Source organism: Leptodactylus fuscus, chromosome 5, assembly GCF_031893055.1.
Source record: "Leptodactylus fuscus isolate aLepFus1 chromosome 5, aLepFus1.hap2, whole genome shotgun sequence".
Classification (NCBI taxonomy): Eukaryota; Metazoa; Chordata; class Amphibia; order Anura; family Leptodactylidae; genus Leptodactylus; species Leptodactylus fuscus.
In genome coordinates, this window is record NC_134269.1 from 12,407,714 (window position 1) to 12,416,451 (window position 8,738).

Sequence of the window (8,738 nt, forward strand, 5' to 3'; positions counted from 1 at the left end):
AGGACCCGGCACTGACCCCTGGGATACACCACATAGAACAGAGGAGCCAGCACTGACCCCTGGGGTACATCACATATACCAGAGGACCCAGCACTGACCCCTGGGGTACATCACATATACCAGAGTACCCAGCACTGACCCCTGGGATACACCACATAGAACAGAGGAGCCAGCACTGACCCCTGGGGTACACCACATACACCAGAGGACCCAGCACTGACCCCTGGGGTACACCACATATACCAGAGGACCCGGCACTGACCCCTGGGGTACACCACATATAACAGAGGACCCAGCACTGACCCCTGGGGTACATCACATATACCAGAGGACCCAGCACTGACCCCTGGGGTATACCACATATACCAGAGGACCCAGCACTGACCCCTGGGGTACACCACATATACCAGAGGACCCAGCACTGACCCCTGGGGTACACCACATATACCAGAGGACCCAGCACTGACCCCTGGGGTACACCACATATAGCAGAGGACCCAGCACTGACCCCTGGGGTATACCACATATACCAGAGGACCCAGCACTGACCCCTGGGGTACATCACATATACCAGAGGACCCAGAACTGACCCCTGGGGTACACCACATATAACAGAGGACCCAGCACTGACCCCTGGGGTACATCACATAAAACAGAGGACCCAGCACTGACCCCTGGGGTACATCACATATACCGGAGGACCCAGCACTGACCCCTGGGGTACACCACATATACCAGAGGACCCGGCACTGACCCCTGGGATACACCACATAGAACAGAGGAGCCAGCACTGACCCCTGGGGTACATCACATATACCAGAGGAGCCAGCACTGACCCCTGGGGTACATCACATATACCAGAGTACCCAGCACTGACCCCTGGGATACACCACATAGAACAGAGGAGCCAGCACTGACCTCTGGGGTACACCACATACACCAGAGGACCCAGCACTGACCCCTGGGGTACACCACATATACCAGAGGACCCGGCACTGACCCCTGGGATACACCACATAGAACAGAGGAGCCAGCACTGACCCCTGGGGTACATCACATATACCAGAGGACCCAGCACTGACCCCTGGGGTACACCACATGTACCAGAGGACCCAGCACTGACCCCTAGGGTACATCACATATACCAGAGGACCCAGCACTGACCCCTGGGGTACATCACATATACCAGAGGACCCAGCACTGACCCCTGGGGTACATCACATATACCAGAGTACCCAGCACTGACCCCTGGGATACACCACATAGAACAGAGGAGCCAGCACTGACCCCTGGGGTACACCACATATACCAGAGGACCCAGCACTGACCCCTGGGGTACACCACATATACCAGAGGATCCAGCACTGACCCCTGGGGTACATCACATATACCAGAGGACCCAGCACTGACCCCTGGGGTACACCACATATACCAGAGGACCCAGCACTGACCTCTGGGGTACACCACATATATCAGAGGACCCAGCACTGACCCCTGGGGTACACTGCATATAATAGAGGACCCGGCACTGATCCCTGGGGTACATCACATAGAACAGAGGAGCCAGCACTGACCTCTGGGGTACACCTCATATAACAGAGGACCTAGCACTGACCCCAGGGGTACACCACATATACCAGAGGACCCAGCACTGACCCCTGGGGTACACCACATATACCAGAGGACCCAGCACTGACCCCTGGGGTACATCACATATACCAGAGGACCCAGCACTGACCCCTGGGGTACATCACATAGAAGAGAGGACCAGCACTGACCCCTGGGGTACATCACATATACCAGAGGACCCAGCACTGACCTCTGGGATACACCACATATAACAGAGGACCCAGCACTGACCCCTGGGGTACACCACATATACCAGAGGACCCAGCACTGACCCCTGGGGTACACCACATATACCAGAGGACCCAGCACTGACCCCTGGGGTACACCACATATACCAGAGGACCCAGCACTGACCTCTGGGATACACCACATATACCAGAGGACCCAGCACTGACCCCTGGGGTACACCACATATAACAGAGGACCCAGCACTGACCCCTGGGGTATACCACATATAACAGAGGACCCAGCACTGACCCCTGGGGTACACCACATATACCAGAGGACCCAGCACTGACCCCTGGGGTACACCACATATACCAGAGGACCCAGCACTGACCCCTGGGGTACACCACATATACCAGAACACCACTCTGATTTGCAGCCATTGAACACAACTCTCTTCATCCTTTAACCAGTTTCCAATCCAATTACAAACTCTATTTTCTAAGTGAATGGACCTGAGGTCGCCCATTTATTTCCCATCAGGGACAGTGTCAATGCCTTTGTGTTCACTTTCCTGTGAAGAAGATGAAAAGAGAGAAGTGTGTCGGGGAAGTGTGTCCAGGTGACAATGGGGCCATTATGTAGCCACACTTCTGAATCACACTTGTGCGGTGGGAGGTCTGGAGACACAGGAAGAAGACATGGGGAGGAGGTGACAAGTTTCCCCTTTGTATTCATGGACCTTGTTGTAGAAATAATAATGGGGGGAAAAGTCCCAGAATAAAGAAACAGAAAAGTATGGTCAAGATGATCCCATGGTGTTTCACAGGACCTCGGACTATCTACTCATTCATGGAATGGTCCTTGGTTCAAGTTGACCTGATCACAGATGGTTCCCTCAGTTGTACTCAAGCCCTGGTCTCTGAGGGCCTCTACCACTTAGGAAGACATGAGTATTTATGTGCCCCATGGTAGGTAGCCCTGTTACAGATGTTGCACCAGAACCAAGGATCTTCATGTTGGCCCTCTGGTCAAGTCTAGGACCAACATATGGGTGTATACTCCTAGTGTGACAAAGATTGATGGCGCTAATGGTATAACAGGAGGTGCGACCGCAAAGTGTGTCCAGGTGGCAAAGTATCTGTAACAGGCCCACACGTCTATCTAACACCCCTACACCAGGGGGGCCTGGAGAGCAACTCAGAAATGGGCAGCCATGTGAGGGGCATTGCAAAAAGTTTTGGAAAAAATATTCCCTTGCTTCTTTTTAAGGCCTACAAGCTGCAAAAAAGATCAAAGGTACCAAGTGTAAAGATAGAAGTGTGCTGAAGAAGTGTGTCCTGGTGACAACGGAGCAATAATAGATACTTGTGGCCGACACCTTGGCCAGCAGGGGCAGTCACAGGATATTGGGTGACACTTGGGATGTTTCCATCTGTCAGAATGTCTTTAAAAAGTTAAAGTCCTGTTTTTGTCATAGTAAAAATGAGCAACACCCCGACTCCAGTACTAGTCAACCCCTTAAGGCTGAGGTCTCACATTCTGGAAACGCAGCTTTTTTGTTTGCAAATTTTGCTGCTTTTTTTTGAGCAACACAAGAATGACTACAATAGGAATGGGAAATACAGTATATAGGATGCCCGTATACTTCTAGCTTCTGTCCCTTAAAAATAGCCATATATATATATATATATATATATATATATATATATATATATATATATACACTCACCGGCCACTTTATTAGGTACACCTGTCCAACTGCTCGTTAACACTTAATTTCTAATCAGCCAATCACATGGCGGCAACTCAGTGCATTTAGGCATGTACACATGGTCAAGACAATCTCCTGCAGTTCAAACCGAGCATCAGTATGGGGAAGAAAGGTGATTTGAGTGCCTTTGAACGTGGCATGGTTGTTGGTGCCAGAAGGGCTGGTCTGAGTATTTCAGAAACTGCTGATCTACTGGGATTTTCACGCACAACCATCTCTAGGGTTTACAGAGAATGGTCCGAAAAAGAAAAAACATCCAGTGAGCGGCAGTTCTGTGGGCGGAAATGCGTTGTTGATGCCAGAGGTCAGAGGAGAATGGCCAGACTGGTTCGAGCTGATAGAAAGGCAACAGTGACTCAAATAGCCACCCGTTACAACCAAGGTAGCCAGAAGAGCATCTCTGAACGCCGCACAGTACGTCCAACTTTGAGGCTACAGATGGGCTACAGCAGCAGAAGACCACACCGGGTGCCACGCCTTTCAGCTAAGAACAGGAAACTGAGGCTACAATTTGCACAAGCTCATCGAAATTGGACAATTGAAGATTGGAAAAACGTTGCCTGGTCTGATGAGTCTCGATTTCTGCTGCGACATTCGGATGGTAGGGTCAGAATTTGGCGTCAACAACATGAAAGCATGGATCCATCCTGCCTTGTATCGGTAACGGTTCAGGCTGGTGGTGGTGGTGTCATGGTGTGGGGAATATTTTCTTGGCACTCTTTGGGCCCCTTGGTACCAATTGAGCATCGTTGCAACGCCAAAGCCTACCTGAGTATTGTTGCTGACCATGTCCATCCCTTTATGACCACAATGTACCCAACATCTGATGGCTACTTTCAGCAGGATAATGCAATGCCATGTCATAAAGCTGGAATCATCTCAGACTGGTTTCTTGAACATGACAATGAGTTCACTGTACTCCAATGGCCTCCACAGTCACCAGATCTCAATCCAATAGAGGAGCATCTTTGGGATGTGGTGGAACGTGAGATTCGCATCATGGATGTGCAGCCGACAAATCTGCGACTGCAACTGTGTGATGCCATCATGTCAATATGGACCAAAATCTCTGAGGAATGCTTCCAGCACCTTGTTGTATCTATGCCACGAAGAATTGAGGCAGTTCTGAAGGCAAAAGGGGGTCCAACCCGTTACTAGCATGGTGTACCTAATAAAGTGGCCGGTGAGTGTATATATTAAAGATGAGAAAATTCATCAAAAATTTGATTCATCCAGTTTGCAGAATTTTCCACAAGGACACTGTGTAGTCTCCATATACACAACAAAGACTCTGAAGTGTGCCGAGAAGTGTGCATATTGTAATTGTGTCCATGGGGCAGATACACAACACTGTATAGTCCTCCTTATACACAACAATGGCTGCGAAGTGGGCCAACAAAGAGTTGTAAAGTGGGTGTTGTGGATTATGCAGCCCAAGCCTCAAAGCTAAAAAGGAAAGGTATTGTACAGCCTGAGAAGATCCTAATGAGGGCACTAATGGGATTTCCATTGTTGTGTTGTAGGATTTCCAGCTTTGATGAGTCTTTGTACATGAAGGACACCAATGGAGTCCCTACACACACTATTATGCCCCATAGTGGCCCCTGCACACAGTATTATGCCCTATAGTGGCCCCTGCACACAGTATTATGTCCCATAGTGACCCCTGCACACAGTATTATGTCCCATAGTGGCCCCTGCACACAGTATTATGTCCCATAGTGACCCCTGCACACAGTATTATGTCCCATAGTGGCCCCTGCACACAGTATTATGCCTCATAGTGGTCCCTGCACACAGTATTATGTCCCATAGTGGCCCCTGCACACAGTATTATACCCCATAGTGGCCCCTGCACACAGTATTATGCCCCATAGTGGCCCTTGCACACAGTATTATGCTCCATAGTGGCCCTTGCACACAGTATTATGCCCCATAGTGGCCCCTGCACAGTATTATGCCCCATAGTGGCCCCTGCACACAGTATTATGCCCCATAGTGGCCCCTGCACACAGTATTATGCCCCATAGTGACCCCTGCACACAGTATTATGCCCCAGATTCATGTCCCCACATCTCTGCCCCCAGTGTCATGCCGTCCTCTCCTTCATCTTCCCCCAGTTTCACCTCAGTGTACACATTACACTTACCTTCTCCTTGATCACATCGCGTCTACACAGCCACTAGCCGGAGTGCAGCGGCAAAGCAAGGAGCTGATCTGTGACAGCTCTTTGCTTTAGTCGCGTATGTATTCAACTCAGATCTGCATTCTCCAGACGCAGATCTGAGTTGAAATCGGTACATACCTCCCTCCAACCGGGACCGCGGGACATGTCACCGAAATCGTGAATATCCTGCGGAGATTGGGACGGTTGGGAGGTATGTAAATACTGAAATTCCATGTGACAGTCTTCCCTGTACCTGCTGATTTATGTATCAGGTCTAACATAGAAATCCCCCAGATGAGCTGCACAGGATGAGCCTGAAGAGCTGGCAGCTCAGTAACCCTGATATAATATAACAGATGCACTCATGTATACTTGCAAACACAGACATAACTTTGTAGAATTACACTAAATAGATTGAAAGATCCCCAAACTGTATACTTTACAATAAATAACAGATGGAAAAAAAACATAAAAAAAGGAGCTGCATTGGCCGGGAATCGAACCCGGGCCTCCCGCGTGGCAGGCGAGAATTCTACCACTGAACCACCAATGCTCAGCTGTACAAAGTTTTTCAATCATGTGTGTTCAGGTTTTAATGAACTGAACCATCTACAGTGGACAATCTCCAATGTCCAACCAGTGTCTGAGGCTTCTGAAATTATGAACAAAAAAGTTGTACATGCAGGACCAAAATAATGGCACCATCATGGATACCCAACAAAGATTTGGCAAGGTGTGCAATCTGTGATCTCCAACCTTCAAGGAGAAGACTCCTCATGTGCAAGACCCAGTGTACAGGACACGTGCGGCCCAAGCTCCGTTCTGATATTTATAGAGCAGATCCTGTAAAACATTGTTGCGGATCAGAGCGGAAGAAGAACCTCGGGGTTCTCACTTAGACCTTAAAGCTAAAGCCATACGTTGCGGATACGCAGCTTTTTTTGTTGCAGATTTTGTTGCGTTTTTTTTCAACCAAAGCTGAGAATGTCTACAAAAGGAATGGGAAATATATAGGAAGTTCTTCTACTTCTACCTTCTGCTTATTCCACTCCTGGCTTTGGCTCAAAGAACCGCAACAAAATCTGCAACAAAAAAAGCTGCGTTTCCGCAACGTCGGGCTTTAGGCTTAAGGGATTTTCTAGTCCCAAATCAATTTTGGTCCAGGTGTCAGAGTTCAACAGATCAGTAGGAAAATTCGGTTTGGGGCAAGAAAATCTTTAAGATATAACACATTTAGGGCTAGTTCACACAGAGTTTTTTGCAGGCGGAATCTGGAATCATTTGAATGGGAGCTGCTATATATATATATATATATGTATTGTATGGTATTTATCTGGAGTATTGAAAGACCTAATTGCTAGAGAAGAGCGAGTACTATTCGAAACTCCCATTTCGAATAGCACGCACCCATAGGAATGAATGGACGCAGCTGGCACGCAGGGGGTTAAGCGGCCATCCGCCGTCAAAGTCTGCTTCCATTCATTTCTATGGGTGCGTGCTACTCGAAACGGGAGTTTCGAATAGCACTTGCTCATCTCTACTAAGCATTATATGTGATATGTGTCCTACATAGGGATCTTACACACCCTGCTGTGCTCACACTTATGCGCATTCAGTCAACAAATACCCCCTCCCCCCAACTCATTCAATCCTCTTTAGCACACTATTACTACATAATAAAATGACAGTCAAATATAAAAGTTCAGAAAATAAATAACATAGAAAAGAAAGAAAACTTCTAATTTTTAAAATAAAACAGAAGTAAAAAAAAAAAAAAAAAATAGTCTAAGCTGCATTAGCCGGGAATCGAACCCAGGCCTCCCGCATGGCAGGCGAGAATTCTACCACTGAACCACCAATGCTTACATGTTACTCAATAGGTAAAATAGATTCCAACTATATATAACGCAAAAATCTTCCTATACAAGATAGTTTAGATGAGCAGATACTTTTATATCATGAGTGTGAACTGTGACTTATATCTGCTATAGAGACAAATCAGAGATCAGATGCCTAGTTCTGTTTTATGTTATATCTGCACTTCTATTTCTCTCTCCTTATCTATATACCTGGAACCACACCTCACTTTTTGAGACAGTGACCCTGCCGGATTAGGGACATCCCATCAACTGCCTATTTGATGTCCATGCACCTGGAGAGACATCTCGTATAAGCAAAAAGTTGGGAGCAGAAAGTCTTCCCAAAAATCGTAAAAGGCGCTATAGTCCCCTTAGTCTTTCAGGGTTTCCTAACTAAGCCAGTTGGGTATTGTCCTTTTGGAGGGTGATGGACCACATTTTGCACGATCTTGGGCTTTCAATAGAGAAGAAAAGTGTGAGATCCATTTCAAGGAGTTCATGACGGAACCAGGAGAAGCAGAACGTCGCATGGAGACTTCTTTTAGTCCCTGTGTATGAAGAGTCCATTGTATTATTGAAGCTAATTGTTCTCCTCTCACCTCTCCATTCTACCAACACTTTCCCATTCCTCTGCCCAATGTGAGAGAAGCAAAAGGACAGGCTGGAAGATGTCACCACCACAAGCCTGGACACCATGGGATGGCACACTCTTGTTTCTAGTTGATTGAAGTGTCTAAATGAACCATAAATAACACAATGTCTGCATACACAACTCTATTGCATCCCTATTTGGGGTAATTTGACCATGTTACAAGAGTTCTCCAACCTTCTAAACACAAGCTGATGACAGGTTTATTGGCTTCCAGGTTGTCATTCACCATATCATCTCAATGGCTTTGGAGACATCACCAGTAGAGATGAGCGAACACCGTTTGATTGAATATCAGGCCGTTCGAGATATTCGTTCCCAATCGAATACCACGTGGCATACGCAGTAAAAATTCGTATCCCCTCCCACCTTCCCTGGCGCGTTTTTTGCACCAATAACTGTGCAGAGGAGGTGAGACAGGAACTACAACAATGGAGGCAGTGAAAAAAATTGAAAAAACTCATTGGCTGCCAAAAACATGTGACCTCCCATTCA

The 8,738-nt window shown here is 47.5% G+C and overlaps 2 non-coding genes across 2 annotated transcripts; both read right to left on the reverse strand.

The window, feature by feature from the left end:
- Positions 1–6,217: 6,217 nt before the first annotated feature.
- Positions 6,218–6,288, reverse strand: TRNAG-GCC (transfer RNA glycine (anticodon GCC)). Its single transcript has one exon. It is a non-coding gene; the product is annotated as a tRNA-Gly (tRNA).
- A 1,238-nt stretch (positions 6,289–7,526) lies between these two features.
- TRNAG-GCC (transfer RNA glycine (anticodon GCC)) lies at positions 7,527–7,597 on the reverse strand. Its single transcript has one exon. It is a non-coding gene; the product is annotated as a tRNA-Gly (tRNA).
- Positions 7,598–8,738: the final 1,141 nt, after the last annotated feature.